At 44.8% G+C, this 19,620-nt stretch overlaps 2 long non-coding RNA genes across 3 annotated transcripts in view; both read left to right on the forward strand.

Moving 5' to 3' along the window:
- Window positions 1-19,620, forward strand: part of LOC310751943 — a 414,687-nt gene that overhangs the window by 88,443 nt on the left and 306,624 nt on the right. The gene's annotated exons all lie outside the window — the stretch shown is intronic.
- On the forward strand, window positions 3,884-7,528 carry LOC310752019. Its single transcript, XR_014542794.1, has 2 exons — window positions 3,884-4,364; window positions 6,556-7,528. It is a non-coding gene; the product is annotated as an uncharacterized lncRNA (long non-coding RNA).

Genomic DNA, 19,620 nt, shown 5'->3' on the forward strand with positions numbered 1-19,620 from the left:
CATGTTGTATGGAGGTCTGAAGCAACTGAGAAATATCTTGCCAATGTATCAGCTGTAAAAGCACTGTGTGGATCCTGGGGCAAGAACTTTGTTGTCCAGTTTTTTTTTACAAGCTGCAGGATACAGTAAGGAAGGAGCTGATTGTGGCATGAGGATGGCAGTGATTTTCATTCTCTCCAGCAGCTAGAAGCAATAGCAATGTTGTACTTGGCACTGGGCCAAATGCATTTATGTCCTCCCCCATACTCTAATGTGCCCTAAGCAAAGTGTGCATTCCTGGTTAGCAGGATTAGCAAGTTTGAAGATTCATGTGTTTCATCACACTATCTCCAAGCGGAAAGTGTAGGAAATGCATCTCAAGAAGATGGGACAGATACATTAAGATACTATTAAGAGGGGGTAGGGATGTGGGTGGCGCTGTGGTCTAAACCACTGAGCCTTGGGCTTGCCGATCAGTAGGTTGGTGGTTTGAATCCCTGTGATGGGGTGAGCTCCCATGGCTCGGTCCCTGCTCCTGCCATCCTAGCAGTTCAAAAGCACGCCAAAAAGTGCAAGTAGATTAATAGGTACCGCTCCGGTGGAAAGGTAAACGGCGTTTCCGTGCACTGCTCTGGTGTCAGTGTTAGTCATGACCCGGAAAAACTTTCTGTGGAGTGGACAAATGCTGGCTCCCTCGGCCTGTAAAACGAGATGAGTGCCGCAACCCCAGAGTTGTTTGCGACTGGACTTAACTGTCTGGGGTCCCTTTACCTTTAAGAGGGGGTTGGACCAGATGCATGGCTGTCTTTACCCGGGGGTGCAAGGGGTGCAGGGCACCCGGGCGCCAAATTCTGGGGGGCGCCAAATTTATACCTACTGTATACTGGTCCCTCTTGATCGGCGGCAGTGAAAAGCAATGGCACGAAAGCCCCCCCCCCCCCGTCACTCTGTTACTCCGTAGCATCAAATATTCCCGACGAGTCAGGAAACAAAAGCAGTTTTTTACCACTGCATCATTGTTACAAGTGAGCGATTTCCCTGCTAAAGAAAGGTCAACAACTTTGACTTCCCCCCTCCCCAAAAAAGCTCAATAAAAGTTAATTTGGGGGTGCTGGGCAGATCTTTGCACCCCGGCGGTGCATATGCTAAAGATGGCCCTGACTAGATGACCATTGGCATACCTTCCAGCTCTACAGTTCTATGATTTTATCAAGAAGAGCTTTGTTGGATCAGGCCAAAGGCCAACTAGAGCAGTATCCTGTTCTCACAGAGGCCAACCAGCTGCTTGCGGGAAGCCCAGAAGCAGAATCTGAATGCAATAGCAACTCTCCCCCTCTTCCAGTGGCGTAGCGTGGGGGGTGCAGGGGGGGCCGGCCGCACCGGGCGCAACATCTGGGGGGGCGCTCACAGCTCTCTGCCCCTACCGGGTTAGGGGGCGCAAATTACTTGCCTTGCCCCAGGTGCTGACAACCCATGCTACGCCACTGCCCTCTTCCGCTTGCAGAGAAACCATCTTGGGCTGAAGACTGGGGGACAGCAGCGCAATATGTGGTGTGGCCCGTAATGTCGTGCTGCATCATTGGAAGGAGGCCTTGAGGTGGCACAGCTTCAGTGGCTGCAACTCCTCTTCTCTTGTGCTCAGGAGGACCCTGCCTTTGATTTTGCACCACACTTGGCTCAGCAGTTCTGCCCCTCAATATTGGCAGGGAAGGAGGCTGAGCCCCTTGCTAAGGAATATTGAGGCAGCTGTTGACACCTCTTTCCCCTAGAGCTGACACGCCTACCCCCTTGTGATTCCCAGAGAATGGTATTCAGAGGCAGTCTCTTTTTTTTTATAAGATATTTATTAAAGTTTTAAAAGTTTATATAAAATAGAAAAAAACAAAAAACAGAAACAGTAAAAATACATACAGAACACATACAACAACAAGTATAATTTCAATCCCTTATATTCATAAAACTTACTTTCCCGACCTCCTCATACCTCCCCTTTCTGTATTCCAATCTCTAATTAATTCAATTCAGCAAATCCTTCCCCTAATTTCTATATAATTTAAAACCTTTCTTTTCTTGATCACATAATCATTACAGCTTATAACCGCTTAATTTCTGAATCAACATCGTTCTAACCTTCAATAATTTTACAATGTTTCCTGAGATAGTCCTTAAATTTCTTCCAATCTTCTTCCGCCGTCTCTATTCCCTGGTCTCTGATTCTGCCGGTCATTTCTGCCAGTCTCCCTCCAACAGGGAAGTGTCAGGAGTGAGTGCAGGAGCCAGGCCTGTGACCAGCAGGGCTTTGCAGGACTGGGGCCTTCCTAAGTTTGTTCTGAAGAGGCAAGGTGCGGCCTCACAGGTGAGGCCGCTTGGTAACTCACTGCACCTGGTGGCAAGAGCGGGGAAGGGATATAAGGTCAGCGTTTCCCTTCAGCTCTTTGCCCCAGCAACATGTTTCCTGCCTTGCTGCATTTGGCTCCTTGCTTCTCGAACCTCAGACCCTTGACTTTGTGACTCCTTGCTTCTCAGCCCTCAGCCCCTTGACTACGTGACTCCCTGTTTCCTGACCCTTGGACCCCTGGCTTCTGGACTCTTGTTTCTGCTCTCACCCTGCCATCTTGGCCCCGGTCCTGACATCCTCAGCTAGGACTTCGATCGCCTGTAAACCGGACAGGACCGTGACAGGAAGGGAAATTATATCCACCATGGTTAGCAGCGATTGATACTAACTTGTTCCCCCAATAAACAATTTTTTTAAAAAAAACTTTTAACCAATCCATTCTGTAAACAGGAACTCTTTTTGGGATGTGGGTGTTGTGGGTGTGTGGAATTAAGTATATATATATATTATGAAATTCTTTCATCCTCCCTTGGAGCGGACCTTCCAGCAATCCCTCGCCCAATAATTCCACTGTTGCTGCAAACTGCTGTCCCTCGTGCTGATTATAGCTCTTAGAAAACAAAAATGCAGACAAACAACAACAGGAAGAAATCATTTTGAAGTGGCCCAAGATGCACAGCACGGTTGCTGAAGTACAGAGCCCATGCGGCACGATATGTGAGAACTCAAATATCCATTACTGCAGGATAGAACACATTATAGCACCACACCATCACATATAGGGCTGTTCACCAGATCCAGCTGAATCCCAGACATGGAACTGAATTGGGCCAATTCATGTTGATGTGGGAATCATCCAGATTGAGAGAGGCAGCCCCATATCGCAGCTCTAGGGGCTCCTGAGGAGGCCCCCTCAAAGCTATCTTCATCACTGGCATCATGAGACCCACCCCCGTCTACTCCTCAAGTTTTAGACCCCCCAAGAACACAATGCAAGGCACCAAGGGTGCATTAAGACATGCAGAATATTGCATTAGTTTTCCTGATAAAAATGCTAACACTTTTGTCCCATCTTCTACTGTTCCTTTCACACTGCAGTACATGTTACTGAATTTTTTTTTTAATCAATGTATCGGCACACTGTGCCAAATTTCATTCACACCAGTGACCGTAGTGTGAAGAAGAAAAAAGTCACTGGACAACGCTGTGAAATCAGACCCAAATCTGTGTGTGCGCAGACGCCCACACAACCAACCAGTGGCATAGCATGTGGGGGACCACAAGGGTGGTTGCCTTGGGCACAACATTTTTAGGTGTGCAAAATTTCAACACCAGGTGCTGCCTCAGTACAGCTGTTCACTACCATCGCTGGGCTCTATTGTAAACGGTTTCTCCATGAGAACCAGGAAGTGACCTTTCTAGACAATGGAAAGACTCTTATTTTCTTATCTCTGCGGCTGTGATCTCCTGGGTGACACAGATGCCATTAGGCAGTTGAATGTGCATGTGTACTCCATCCGTTTCCCACCCACCCCTCTGTGTCACCCCGGGCACTGGCAAACCATGCTATGCCACTGCAACCAACCTGTAGGAAATTCACACATTCACACACACTTGGATGCAGGTCACCTTTGTGTACTTTTTTCATGGGTGATAAGCCTATTCATGGAGAACCAGGCTTTCAATGGCTGCCAGTCATGATAGCTATGCTCATCGTTCATGGTTGAAGGCAGTATCTGAGGTCAGAGACAGATCACTCAGTTAAACGCATCCTGGAGTTTGGAGACTGAAGGTTGCTGGTCTGTTTCCAGCTCGTTCCATTACAAAATTATACACATTGGGCAGGAGTCTAAACATCATTCTGCGGGGGATGAGCTAACAGCAGCAAAGAAGATGAAAACATTAATTTAGAGCAATTTGGGTTGTGCTCAGAGCCCTCCTTTAGATGGTGTGTTATTATTCATGGCTGTATATATGTGTCTGTCATTCCTAAGTCAGCAAGCAATTTGGCTGGAACAGATGTAACCCGCTTCTCTTCAATCACTAGGTAAGACTCTAAATTGTTTTTCTTTCTTGCCTGCACTTTAGAACTGGTCAAGGATTAACATTGACTAAATGGCCATGTTCTCCCTCCACTGTCAGAGGCAATGTGTCTCTGAATATCAGTTGGCACAAATCACAAGTGGGGAGAACACTGTTGTACTCTGGTCCTGCTTGTCAGCTTCCCACAAGCATCCAGTTGACCTCTGTGAAAACAGTATACTGGACTGGATAGGCTTTTGGTCTGATCCAACAGGGCTCTGTTTAGTTACTGCAGATCCTCCAGGGGTCCCTATTTTCCAAGGATGGTCCTGGATTTACAGAAGCTGTCCCGGTTTCTCATTTGTTCCCGGAATGCCCTGCTTTTCCGTAAAGGTAAAGGGACCCCTGACCATTAGGTCCAGTTGTGGACGACTCTGGGGTTGTGGCACTCATCTTGCTTTACTGGCCGAGGGAGCCAGTGTACAGCTTCCGGGTCATGTGGCCAGCATGACTAAGCCGCTTCTGGCGAACCAGAGCAGCGCACGGAAACACCGTTTACCTTCCCGCTGGAGCGGTACCTATTTATCTACTTGCACTTTGAGTGCTTTCGAACTGCTAGGTTGGCAGGAGCTGGGACCGAGCAACGGGAGCTCACCCCGTTGCGGGGATTCAAACCGCCGACCTTCTGATTGGCAAGCCCTAGGCTCTGTGGTTTAACCCACAGCGCCACCTTCTTTTCCTTAGGACGGCCCTATTTTCATTGGAATTTTCAATGAAAGCTGGAGGGTTTGGTAGGACATCCCTACTTCCACCAGAGAAATGTTGGATGGTATGGAGTTATGTGATTCCCGCCCCCCCCCAAGCCATCTGTAGGCTGCCCTGCATAGGAAAGATTTTTAAATGTTTAATTTATATATATTTATATTTATTTATTGGAAGCTGCCCAAAGAGGCTGGGGCAACCCATTTAGATGGGTGGTGTATAAATAATAATTGTGCAGTGGTAAACCCCAGACAGAAATAGCATGAAAGAGCAGAAAGGAATAAAGAACAGCATTGGTGATTCATAGCGTTTCAGCTTGTTGAACAGCTTATATAGCACAGATGACTGAGAACCTGCATAATGTGTGAGGGCAATTTGCCCATTGTGTTTCAAAACATATGAAGAGCCTGTGGAGGCAAAGCTTAGCCATTATGTCCAGTAGCCACTGATACCCTTCTCCTCCTCCATCAATTTGTCTAATCCTCTTTTGAAGCCATCCAAGTTGGAGCCAACTGTTGCCTCCTGCGGGAGCAAATTCCATAGTTTAACCAGTGCCAAGGTTGCAGGTCTGATCACCGTATGGGACAGCTGCATAGTCCTGCATTGCAGGGGCGTTGGACTTGATGATTCTTGGGGTCCCTTCCAACGCTTCAGTTCTATGATTCTGTGGGAATCAAAGAAGCCATAACTGTCCCGAACCTTCCAGTGTTCAACTTCATTGGATGCCCCTGAATCACAGGGAGCAGAGAGTGAGAGCCAGCATGGTGTAGTGGTTAAGAGTGGTAGAAGGTCCCATTCATGAGCTGTCACCCTCTGGACCTCTCAAGGAGGAGACACATGAGAGCCAGTGTGGTGTAGTGGTTAAGAGCAGTAGTCTCGTAATCTGGGGAACCGGATTCGCGTCTCCACTCCTCCACATGCAGCTGCTGGGTGACCTTCGGCTAGCCACACTTCTTTGAAGTCTCTCAGCCCCACTCACCTCACAGAGTGTTTGTTGTGGGGGAGGAAGGGAAAGGAGATTGTTAGCCGCTTTGAGACTCCTTTGAGTAGTGATAAAGCAGGATATCAAATCCAAACAACAACTCCTCCTCCTCTTCTTCTCTTCTTCTTCTTCCTCTTCTTCTTCTTCTTCTTCTTCTTCTTCTTCTTCTTCTTCCTCTTCTTCTTCTTCTTCTTCTTCTTCTTCTTCTTCTTCTTCTTCTTCTTCTGTTCTTTAAGCAGTTCCTAATCTCCTATGATCTGTATTTCTCAGCTCCTAACTTCTTCTTCTTCTTTTCTCTATCCATGCCATGCATAATATTACAAACTTCTATGATGTCACCTCTATTGTGTTCTAATTTTTCTTCATCTTAAACAACCTTCCTTTAAAAAAAAATACTTTAAAAGAAAAACACTATAGAAATGATATACTGGTAATCTAATTCCCTGCATTTTTGTTGTGGCTGTCATTGTAGATCCTTCTGGTTATTCCACCAACATGGCTCGCTACAGACTCAGTGTCACACATTCCTCCCAGCTTCGCAACTCAGATGTTATGTTAACACCGCCATCCATCCATGTGGTTGTTCCAGTAATTCCGAATGCTTCCAAAGAGATAGCCACTGCTAAACATCAACCCTGCTATGGTTCCCTGTGTGACATAAGTTCTTGGCCACGCAGGGCTGTTCATTCCTCCTTACCAACTTCTGAGTCTTTTAAGGGAAGAAAAGCCACTCATGGAAAATCTTACACTCTTCGAAGAAAGCCACCTCTCCTCTCATACAGGTATATAAGAGTCTAACTGGGCAGGAACATCCAGTGAAAACAATCTATAAAGGACAATCTTTCTAAAGTCTTATTTCCCACTCCCCACCAGAAATGCTAACCATGCATAATTCCAGTTGAAAGTGTGCTACTTAAAATAATCTGGCCTGGCCTTATACCGAGGTCCATCAAGCTTGGTTTTGTTTATGTTTATCACCTGTGGCTCTCCAGGGGTTTTCAGACAGGGTACAAATCGCAGCCTTGCCTGGAGGTACCAGAAATTGAACACGGAACCTTCTGCAAGCTACAAATATGTTCTACCACTGAGCCATAGTCCTCACTGGGAACCACAAGGTTAGTGGGAGAAGAAAAAGGATATCTGTACAGAGGTGTAGCCACAGAGAAACCTATCCACCACCACCCCATGGATATTCCAGACTCCTTGTTTAGATTTTAAAGTTTCTGGGCTTTTTACACATGTGAAGATATACAATGAAGCATGCAAGAATGATGGATTGCTTCAAGTGCTCCTTTGTGTCCCTTGTGCTGAATGTTAGATGGGAAAGTCCTTGGGATGGAGACCCTACCTTCTTGTCCTTTGAAAAGGGCTGTGCATATCACTAGCAGAAGTAAATAAATGCATCAGCTGATTCAAAATAAATGAGAATAACAAAGAAACAGGCTTGCTTCTGCCTCCTTCTGTCCTGTCCTGTGAATAACAAGCACTGGGATAAGTGACATGCCTTTGCTTCGTTTCAATTTTAGGGAGTGGAGTTATGCTATTGGCGTTTGATACAATGAAATAGCTTGAAACACATTATGGTAACTGCAGGATCCTACAGATGTTCCCTCAGGAGCAAATCCTCTTGTGTTCTGCTGGGTTTTCTCCCAAGTTAAGTGGTCACAGGATGGAAAAAAGGGCCCAAGTGGAATCTATGGGGCATTCTGCTAAAGTCTTCCCTGGTTAAAAGGCTTAGGGAAGACACTTGGAATAAGCGACAGTGGACAAGGTAGGGCAAATTCATGGAGGATAAGGCTATCTATGGTTACTAGCCAAGATGGCCTTCCTCTGCCTCCACAGTTGGCGGTAGTAATGCTTCTGAGTACCAGTTTTTGGAAACCTCAGAAGGGGAGAGTGCTCTCATGCTCAGGTGCTCCTTGAGGGGTCACCACAAGCATCTGGCTGACCACTGTGAGAACAGGATGCTGGACTTGATGGACCATTGGCCCGATCTATCAGGCCCTTCTTATGGTATTACACTTACGAATGGGGGAGGGTAATGGGAAGCCATCCCAACTCAATACAGTGGTACCTCGGGTTACAGACACTTCAGGTTATAGATGCTTCAGGTTACAGACTCTGCTAACCCAGAAATAGTACCTCGGGTTAAGAACTTTGCTTCAGGATGAGAACAGAAATTGCGTGGCGGTGGCATGGTAGCAGCAGGAGGCCCCATTAGCTAAAGTGGTACCTCAGGTTAAGAACAGTTTCAGGTTAAGAACGGATCTCCAGAATGAATTAAGTTCTTAACCCGAGGTACCACTGTATGTAGGGTCCTCCTCCTCTCAGACAAAGACATTTGCACCAGCTACCCCCAAGGCTGTTGAGAAGCCATCTGCCTGATTGTACCCCAGCCTTTGGCTGATGGGAGCTGCAGGCCAACAAGATTTGGAAGGCACCAGGTTGAGGGTGGCTGTCATATCTTACGTCACTACACTGCCAGGCAAGTTGCCATGTAACCAATCCGAAAACCGTTTTTTTGTGTTTCTGCTAATTAGCAGGAAATGGGGTTTTTGCCTGACATGAATCTGTCTGTCGTAAAGTCAGTAGAAACATCTTGTGGTTCATCTGCAAAAAAATGATGGTGCAAGTAACACACAAGGTAGATTTTTAGACGGACGAGCCTTTTGTCTCCATAGCATCCCTCAGACTCTTAGAGGCTCTGATCCATAACATCAAGTTCTTAGTAGGCATCATTGGCTCCTGCTGGCCATGAACTGCATTAACTTCTAATATCCTCCAAATTCTGATGATTTGTTTTATAGCACAGTTTTAGGTATCCACCCCCCCAAAACCTTGGAGAATGTAGGGTTGTAGACCATGCTAGTCCTACTCAGAGTAGACTGGTTGGAATTAATGGGCATGATTGACTCATTAATTTCAGTGGGTCTGCTTTGAGTAGAACTTGGTGGGATACAACCCTTAGTCTTCCCTAAACAGTGAAGGTGCTCTAACCCTCTTCACTGTTTTAACTCAGTTCTAGAAATCATCTCAGCAGTGGTCTGTATGCTTTATCCTTCCTGGGTGTCTGTGCTTCAGTTAATACTGGGGAAAGCAAAACACCGCAGCCCCTCCATTTATGCTTTTTCAGAATAGGACGTGTGGGAAGCCAGGGAAGGTGGCTGAGGGCTTCAGAAATGCTTCCTGGAAAGTTCACACACACACACACACACACACAGAGAGAGAGAGAGAGAGAGAGAGAGAGAGAGAGAGAGAGAGACACTGCATGCTTGACACTTTGTTTACAGGTTCCACTTGTGTTTATAATAAAAATACAAGTGCTGAGGAGTACTCTCATCTTCCACAAGGTAGCAGCACATTTCCACTTTTTAAAGCTTTGCTACGGGAGCGGGACCTTCTCATTGTTGCTAGTACAGTGGTACCTCGGGTTACATACACTTCAGGTTACATACGCTTCAGGTTACATACGCTTCAGGTTTCAGACTCCGCCCCCAGGCCTTAGGTTGCCTACCCCTGATCTGGAGGGTCAAGTTTATTCACACCTGCTTTCTGTATTTTGTTCCCTCACCCATAATATTTTATTAAAGTTTTTTCCTAATATAATGAAATAAAAGGAGCTAATCTACATAAAAACAAAAACACACACACACACACACACAGAGAGAGAGAGAGAGAGAGAGAGAGAGAGAGAAAGAAAGAAAGAAAGAAAGAAAGAAAGAAAGAAAGAAAATACAGAGTCCATAGCCCTTAACCCTTGTCACACACAGAAACATAGCTGTCAACTTTTCCCTTTTCTTGCAAGGAATCCTATTCAGAATAAGGGAATTTCCCTTAAAAAAAATGGAAAAGTTGACAGCTATGCACAGAAAGAGGTAGACCCTCCCAGCTCTCACCTAGGAGCTTCCCTTTCTTCTCCCAGTCTCTCACCCTGGGACCTTGCTTTCCCTGCATCTCACTCAGGGTCTTCCAACCAACCACTCACCACCTTTCTTTAAGAGAAACTCTGATTAGATTTTTGGCATCTCCCCAATTTTGGGATTTCTTGGGTAAAAAATGATATAATTGTCAGTGAGTTTGTTATTACCATCAATACTATGACTACTACTAATGCAGGCAGTGACCGTTTTGGGTGTGTCTGATACACACCCTGCACACACACACACACACACACACACACACACACACACACAAATCACACTAAACCTGGAAGTGACCCCAAAACGTCACAAAAAGGGACAGAATGGGGAAGGGCCAAAATGGGGTGCTTGCAGGCTTCTTCAATGGGTATTTTGATGACGCTTGATTTCACAAACACACAATGACCCAGAACGCAACCCTTGCACAAACAGGGAGTTGCCTGTATATTATTTGGTGTTATATATACTCTGGCTCTTTAGAGCCTGTCGACTTCCTTCCCTCCCACCTCATGGCTTTCAAAATTAACCTTCATTGCATTTTGTACGTTTCCCAGTTCTAATTACACTCATTACAAAATAGCTCAAAATGTAAATAAAAATAGAAAAACAGAAAATTTCTCATTACAAGTCTTCAGACAACGCTGTTAGTGATGTTAATTGCTTACAATCTTTCAACTATCGTATAAATTTACTCCAGTCCTTTTGGAATACTTGATCGTGCTGCTTTGGGATTTTTCCCTGTCAGCTTCGCCAGTTCTGCAAAGTCCATCATCTTCATCTGCCACTCTTCTTTCGTTGGTACTTCTTGTTGTTTCCATTTTTGGGCTAAAAGAATTCTTGCCACAGTTGTTGCATACATAAACAGTCTTTTATCTTCCCACTATTTGGTTATTTACGGCAGAGTCTGAGACAGTATGAGACTATCTGAAGGACGGGCTGATTTTCTGATTAGATATTTGGGGACATAAGAAGCTGCCTTAAACTGAGTGAGACCTTGGGTCCATCTAGATCGCCATTGTCTACACTGGCTACACCAGGAGTGACATCTGAAATTTTAAAAAACTCCAGAATATTACATGTCAGTCAAGTCAAATGCCAAATATGTGAGGTTGTATGGAAAATGTACTATTGGCTGTATAAGTAATAAAATGATGCCAATCTATATTTACCAAAAAAAAACAGGCTGAAAATTATAGTCCTTTTCTAGATTTTAAATGATGTGCTAATTTCACCATAATTACAATATTACATTGTGAGTGAGGCCACCTCTCTAATGTAAGGTATGGAGAACCCCATGACATTCCAAATGATAGGAATGACATAGGGTGGATCTACACACAGAAAATCCCCCCCGCTATAAATAAGTCAGAAATTAAATAGTTATCACAAAAGAAAGGGGGGGAAAACCTATGTAAAAATCACATAGAAAATTTGTTTGCTCTCTGGCGCCATCTGGCATTGCATGTTTATAACGCATTCAAAGTGTTGCTTTTGACTAACGTAGCTGAGTCCCTGGATGCTATCCTATGGTTGTGAGGACTACAATACTGATATCATGGTTGTGTGGTTTCCTCTTTCTTTCTGCTGAAACTTCCAAGCCTTACACACATACACCTGAACCCAGGAAATAATTAAATCATCCTGGGATGAAACGGCAGGTTGTGCAATTGACATAAACCCATGTATCGGAAGGCCAATTAGGAAAGAAAAACAAATAAGTCACAGCCCGAAGCCTGTAATACTGATTTAATCATCTGGATGACTGCGTTTGATTTGACAGATTTGGACAAGGCGCAGTGAGGTTCTGTATGGTTTTGTAATTCTAGATAAACCTTTTAAAACAGGTTAATTTTAAGTATAGTGAATTATTGCGAAGATGATACGGTATCCTTAACAGGTGAACATCTGATGATCCTTACTAGGTTAGGTGAGAAGGGTCCCATCTTGTACAGCAGGGGTAGGCAACCTAAGGCCCGTGGGCCGGATGCGGCCCAATTGCCTTCCAAATCCAGCCTGCGGATAGTCCGGGAATCAGCGTGTTTTTACATGACTAGAATGTGTTCTTTTATTTAAAGTGCATCTCTGGGTTATTTGTGGGGCCTGCCTGGTGTTTTTACATGAGTAGAATGTGTGCTTTTATTTAAAATGCATCTCTGGGTTATTTGTGGGGCATAGGAATTTGTTCATTTTTTTTTCAAAATATAGTCTGGCCCCCCACAAGATCTGAGGTACAGTGGACCGGCCCACGGCTGAAAAAGGTTGCTGACCCCTGTTGTACAGTATTCTCTTCTCACAGTGGTCTTTGGAAAGTCTGCAAGCAGAACCTGAGCACAGCGGTAGTTCTCCGCAGTTGTGAGTCCCAGTAGCTGGTATTCCCAGGAAACTTTCTTGAACAATAGCAGTGAACTTTAGCCATCATGGGACGTGGGTGGCGCTGTGGGTTAAACCACAGAGCCAAGGACTTGCCGATCAGAAGGTTGGCGGTTTGAATCCCCACGACGGGGTGAGCTTCCGTTGCTCGGTCCCTGCTCCTGCCAACCTAGCAGTTCAAAAGCACGTCAAAATGCAAGTAGATAAATAGGTACCATTCCGGCGGGAAGGTAAACGGCATTTCCATGCGCTGCTCTGGTTCTCCAGAAGCGGCTTAGTCATGCTGGCCACATGACCCGGAAGCTGTACACCGGCTCCCTCGGCCAGTAAAGCGAGATGAGCGCCGCAACCCCAGAGTCGGCCACGACTGGACCTAATGGTCAGGGGTCCCTTTACCTTTACCTTATTGTCTGAAGGGGTTATTAGTGCTTTCAATGTATGGTGTGAATATGGCTACTCACTCTCTCTCTTACACACCCTCCAACATTTCTCTGACTAAAATAAGGACATCCTATTCTCGAATAATAACAATATTAATTAATTTTATTATTTATACCCCACTCACCTGAACGAATTGCCCCAGCCACTATGGGTGGCTTCCAACATATATAAAAACATAACAAAACATTTAAAAACTTCCCTAAACAGGGCTATCTTTAGATGTCTTCTCAAGGTTGTATAGTTACTAAACTGGATCAGGGATCGCGTATCTCCATACCCTCCAACATTTCTCTGATGAGAATAGGGACCTCCTAAGGAGAAGTGGGACATTCTGGGATCAAGTCAGAAACTGGGACAGCTTATGTAAATCCAGGAGTGTGCCTGGAAAATAAGAACATTGGGGGGGGGGGTCTGCATTTATTCATAGTGTGAAATGAGCAGCCAAGCAACAAGAGGCTAAAATTATGACAATTTCTTAAAATATTCAGTGGACTCCATTTTTCTGGGGTGAGATGGACTGGAGGGGGGAGAGAGAGAGAGCGCGTTCATCTCTGCCACTCTTCATTGCTTCTTCAAAACAAGCCTTGCACTATTAGCCTTGAGTAATTGTAATAAATACTGCTTGCCCTTTTTTCTGCCAGGCAGGCAAAACAGCAGATAATTACACCCTCAAGGCAGGGAGAGGTACTGGTTGGATTCCCAGCAAAGGGAAAGAAGGATCTTTGAAGTGCTTTCACAAGATCCCTGTAATGGTTTGTTCCTTGTCATGGGATATGAATGCCTGTCAACAGCAGCTTATCAAGTCATGTTCAGATGCCTGCCCTGGCTTTGTCAGATGACAGCATTTTTAAAAGAGAGAGAGAGAGAGGGAGGGAGGGAGAGAGAGGAATGAATCATCGCTGTGCTTAATGCCTATCTGCCAAACAACAAATGATCTGGAATATCGAGAGCGGAGCACCTGTGATGATGAGGTTTTGTGAGATATCTGGCTTGAGGGATTCCCTCCTCAGAGGGTTGGGCCATAGATACTTTGCAGCAACTTTTGTTCACTGGCCTGTTTGTGACATCTCTTTTCCTCCCTCCTAGCATCCCAGGGAATAAGGAGTTGCTGCGTGACTTATAAGCTTTGAGAAAGGAACAAAGAATAGCTACTGGGTGATTAAGGCAACATAGGTAATCTGTGGACCTCCTTATGCTGGCCAGGCTCATAAGATTGGATCCTGTTTGTTTGTTTTAATTTTCACATTTATATCTGATTTGGTTTCCCCCAAGAGCTCAACGTGGCATACATGCTCCTCCTCCTCCTTTAACGCCCACAGCAACCCAGTTGATAGAGAAGAGATGAGCTGTTGATGGTGGTGAGGAAGGTATAACCATTGACTTACACGGAGTCAGGAGGAGATGAGACAAATTTGTGGATAAGGACAGGTCTGCCACATGGACATGGTAACTTAAATCTCCAGTTTCTGGGGGACTCTACCTCTGAATTCCACTTGTTGAGAAGAATGCAGTGAGGGGAGCCCACTGCCTTCTTGCCCCCTGTAGAGTGATCCAGCTGAACTATTCTGATAGTCTTACAGCCTAAATCTGTTTGAAAGAACAAATCCTCCCAGCTGCCAGTGTTTACCTTCTGAGATGCACGCCACAAGATAAAAATTGAGCAAGGATATCATATGTATTTAGATTTTGCCTTTTGGGTCACGTTGGACTTCTGGTGCACTGTCTTTTCTGCTCCAATAGGAGGAGTGCATTGATTAGAAGGGGAATCTATGCACTGCCATCTGACAATGATCCTTAGAAAGTGTCAGGAATGAGCCAGCTCCTAGCGAAGGTTTGCAGCCAACTGCAGAAAGCAGCCTGGAACAGAGAGGCTTAGATGTTAGTCAGGAAGGGGAGAGCCGGCAGCTGCAGACTTCAGCTCTGACTGACCTTGATGGGCAGGCTGCTAAGGCAGTAGCTGAGAGCAGGCTAGAACACAGCCAAAGCTCACAGGAAGCACAAAAAGGTACGAACAAACTCAGAGACAGCCTCTGAGAACAGGAAGAGGTTGGAGCTGATCCATTAAGTCTGAAGAGTCAGTGGATGGGAGGGCTGCTAGATAGGAAGCAAAAGAAGAAACACAAGGGTCGTAAGTTCAATATCTTCTGTAGACTCCGGAAATAGTTTTCAGAAGGGTCATCTTGAGTAATGATGCCAGAGGCTTTGTTGGAGCCGTCCTGAGCTATCTGTTTGTTTTTGCAATAAATCCTCCTTTTTAATTACCTACGCTTACTGCGTTATCAAGCTGGGAACCTGGACTCCTGACAGAAAGAGGCCTTCTATCCACTGTTGTCTCTTATCTGACAATGTTCCTATCCTCTCTTTCTCCAGTAGTAGTATAATGCTGATGATTGTCCCACTTTTACTCCAAGGAGCTCAAGGAAGTGTGCATGACTCTCTTTCTTTCAACTTTATGTTCATAACAACCCCATGAGATAGCTTAGGCTGAGATACTGGCTGATTCAGGGTCACTCAGAGAACTTCATAACTGGGTGGAGACTGGAACTCTGCTCTCTGAGCTAATAGTCCAATACTCTAACCACTGCACCACCACTGTCTCTCATGGTATGTCCTTCCATTGACTTGAATACATTGGGAAATATTTACACTTACACATCAGCATTTCAACCACTTCAAAGCAACTTCAGTGGTATTACTGATAAGCTGATGAAAGTTGCAGCTACGGTCCCACTTACCTGGGAGTATCCCACATTTAATTGAATGGGACTTAGCTCCGGCTAGGCTTGTGGAATACTGCATTCATGTGCTACCTAATTAAGTCCCACAAAATGTAGTGACAATATATATCAGATGGTTTTTTTAAAGAAAAGGATTAGAGAAATTCTATTACTTAACTGAGGATGATTTGGCTAATTGAGGGCGCACCTAATCGCGTCATTGGTTCAATGTGGTTATCAGGGGAGAAGCACAGTGTAGGCTGATAGGCACCTTGAGGCAGCCTAGTAGTGATGGAAGGCTTATCTCTGAACTATCATTTCATGGGTAACCAACCAGGTGTGGTTAGGACTCCACCTCAAATCAGAGCCATCCAGTATGGCCAATGGTCAGGAATGATGGCACCTGTGGCTCAGCAACATCTAGAGGCACATGGGTTAGCCACCCCCAGTTTGCAGAGACTTGGGTTAGGACGCTTCCCTGGGTTCTGAGGACTCCATTGACACAAAGAAGTATGAGGGCAGCTAACTGTGTATTCTGATGCAGATCCCTGAACACAATACAGCCATGTGTCCTGAGCCCATACCCTCCAACATTGCTCCGATGAAATGCGAACCTCCTATTCCACACCTTTGTTCATTATTTCTAAAATTTGTATACTGCCCTTCATCCATAGATCTCAGGGTGGTTCACAGCATAAAAATGTAATTTAAAAACTCAAAATACATACTAAAAACAAGAACAAAAAAATAACAACACAAACCAAGCTATAGTCAACTGGGAGGAAGTCCAATTAAACTTACTCAGTATATGAATATAGGATTACGCTATAAAATATTGTAAAATGGGGCATATTGAGCAATGCAGCAGGAAGGTGTGGCCACAATCTCTCTCACCATATAATGCACCACTTTGCATGTGTGTAACCTTAATGAGTGTTTGTGAAGCTTCATGGGATTCCTTTGTTCTAAAGAATAAGAAATTGAAACCTCTCCCAGATAGGGTCATTATCTCCTGACGAAGATTATAGGCAAGCGAAGCCCAAGGCAAGTGAAGGGAAGGCCACCAGGTCAAGGCTGACATATGGAATTCCCTGTTCCCCCAAAATTCCGCTGGATAAAACCAAAGGCCTACTGCCCACACACCTGCAAAGCAGACTCATGAGTCCCAAGCATTGGGGAAATGGTTTTATTTATTGATATATAATTGGAGGAACTGCTAAACAACTTTACCCCATTTTAAAAAGTACAGGCAGGTGAGGATTCATGCCTAGACCCCTGGGCAAGTTGTGGCTCCCCAGTAAAAGATGGGGAAGAGATTATGTCCTTCTAGCTAGGTGAACTTTGGGTAAGAAGCCAACATGGGCTGCCTTATCAGGCCCATTGGTCCATCCAATGTGTATTCCCAACACTGTCCAACAGCCGCTCTCCAGGTTTCAGAATAGAGACATCCTTAGCCCTACCTGAAGATACCCTACAGGGGATTTGACCTGGCTTGGAGCCTTCTGCTAGCCAAGCATGTGTTCTACCCCGTGGAAAACGGTCCTTCTTCTAGAAATACAATACGATTCCATCCCCCAGGGTTCTGGATGAAGGGTTGACTTAAAGAGAAACTTGGGGAGTTGCCTTATACAAAGTCAGATTATTGGTTCATCTAGCTTGGTTTGTATTGGCCAACAGCAACTCACCAGGGTTTCAGATTGGATACATTCCCAACCAGACCTGGAGACGCCAGGGACCTTCTGCATGCAAGTCAGATGCTTTAAAACTGGACCCATGCAGGCTTTGAAACTGTGTAATCAAAGCTGACATTTTTTACAGTTTTAACTTCATAAAAACTTCATAAAAACAACAACACAGCTCTGGGCTTTAGTTCCCCCTTTAAACAAACAAACAAGCAGAAATCCTCAGGAGGTTTTATGTGTCTTATGACGCTGACACAGAGACATGTTCTACAAGAGAGTCATGGTATGAAACTACTTCTCCAGGTAGCTTGTATTGGGGTGGGAGCAGGGGAGGAACCAACTCAAACAAAGAAACTGGGATTTTTAATAAGCATAATTACAGCAGTTAGAAGTAATTGCAAAGGCAGCTGAGCTTCTCCGAGCAGTTTTTATTCCAGATGAGACAATGCAGGTGAACTCCTCTGAAACACACTAATTTTGTGCTTTCAATAGAGGCTTAGCAACTGCGACTTGGGAACACCCATGCTTGATGCACTAAGACCAGTGGAAATGGATAAAGTTGCATGGAATCGCTAAGAGATTCTATCTGAAATTTCTCCAACTGCCCTCAAAATAATCCAGACTGGATTATTGCAATGTGCTCTGTGTGGGACTGTCCTTGAAGACAACTCAGGAACTTCAACTGATCCAAAACGCAGCAACAACAAAATTTAAAAATTTGGCTTTGTAATTTGGAATTTATGTGATGTGATTTAATTTGATGTGATTGGCCAGTTAATAAAAGTTATTTTAAAATTATTTTCAAAACGCAGCAGTTCCTTGAATGGTCTTCTGCTTTTGATAAACTCTTTAAGAGGAAAGGTGATTCTTTGATGTCAATCTGGTGCAGACATTATTGTTGTTGTTGTTTAGTCGTTTAGTCGTGTCCGACTCTTTGTGACCCCATGGACCAGAACATGCCAGGCACTCCTGTCTTCCACTACCTCTCACAGTTTGGTCAAACTCATGCTGGTAGCTTCGAGAACACTGTCCAACAATCTCATCCTCTGTCGTCACCTTCTCCTTGTGCCCTCCATCTTTCCCAACATCAGGGTCTTTTCCAGGGAGTCTTCTCTTCTCATGAGCAAACCTTATAACCATTGCTTATAACAGGCTTGGGAAATTTTGGGCCCTTTAGATGTTGTTAAACAACAGTTCTCATCATCCCTGGCCATTTAGCAGTGATTTCTAGAGCAGATGGGAGTTGTAGTTTGGTAGCATCTGGATGGCCAAAGGTTCCCCAAACCTGCCTTATACCCTGAGCAGTACAAATGGAAATATCATACCCCCCCCAACCTTTTCCTCAACACATGCAAAAATCATTCTAGAATTCCAGCTTCTTTATTTCTGTACAGAGTCTCTTTGAGGGTCAAAAATCCTCTCAAGGCTCTTCACAGAGGCAACCATCAGAACTAATTCAAGACATTAGCCATCTAACACAATGCTACCATAGGTAAAGGCAGCAACACATAAAAGTATAGATCAGATGTGGGGAACATTTTGGTTCTCCAGATGTTGCTGAACTAGAACTCCCACCATCGCTGGCTATTGGGCATGCTTGCTGAGGCTGATGGGAGTTAGGAGACCAACCAAAACTGGAGGGCCACAGGTTTTCCAGAACTGGTATACACCAGCAACCATATTTGGATATGAATTGCTTGGGGAAACAAGGTATTTAAGACCTATTCAAAAACAATTGGAGAGGGACACACACATATCTTTCATTGGAGAGAGTTCCATAGGGATGGAGCCACCACTGAAAAGGTTATGTCTCTTGTGCCTACCATGGATTGGATGGATTCTAGTGATAAGCCTATAAGAAAGATCCCTGTGGGCCCACACAAATTCATATAGACATAGGTGGCCCTTTAAATAATCCCACCACAAGCTGTTTATGGCAAGGATGGGGAAGCTATGGCCCTCCAGATGTTGCTGGACTTCAGTCCCCACCAACCCTGATGAGTGGGCATGCTGGATGGGGCTGATGGGAGTTAGATTCTTAGATTCTAAGAAAAACATCTAGATTACCCACTCCTGATCTAAATAGCTTCCCCTTCTCATTGGGGAAGGGGAAGACTGCTGCATTTACTCATCAGTAAGAGACGTTCCTCCTTATGAGCTAGCTGTTGTATATATTAAATGCCATGCGTCCATTTGCATTTTCCAACATCTGGAGAACTCAGGTGCCCCAGGTCTGCTCTAGATGAATCAATAGCATGACTCCATATTGAGAAATTTCATGTGGTTATGGAATCTTTGATGCAATTGTCCTAAATCCAAAATGGTGCCCCCTTTTTATTTGGAGTCTCCATGCCAGCATTGCAAGGTAAACACCTAGGAATGAACTGTGGTTGAAGCTGCTCATTCA

The sequence above is a fragment of the Podarcis filfolensis genome (genome assembly GCF_964270895.1).
Source record: "Podarcis filfolensis genome assembly, chromosome: 16".
Taxonomy (NCBI): Eukaryota; Metazoa; Chordata; class Lepidosauria; order Squamata; family Lacertidae; genus Podarcis; species Podarcis filfolensis.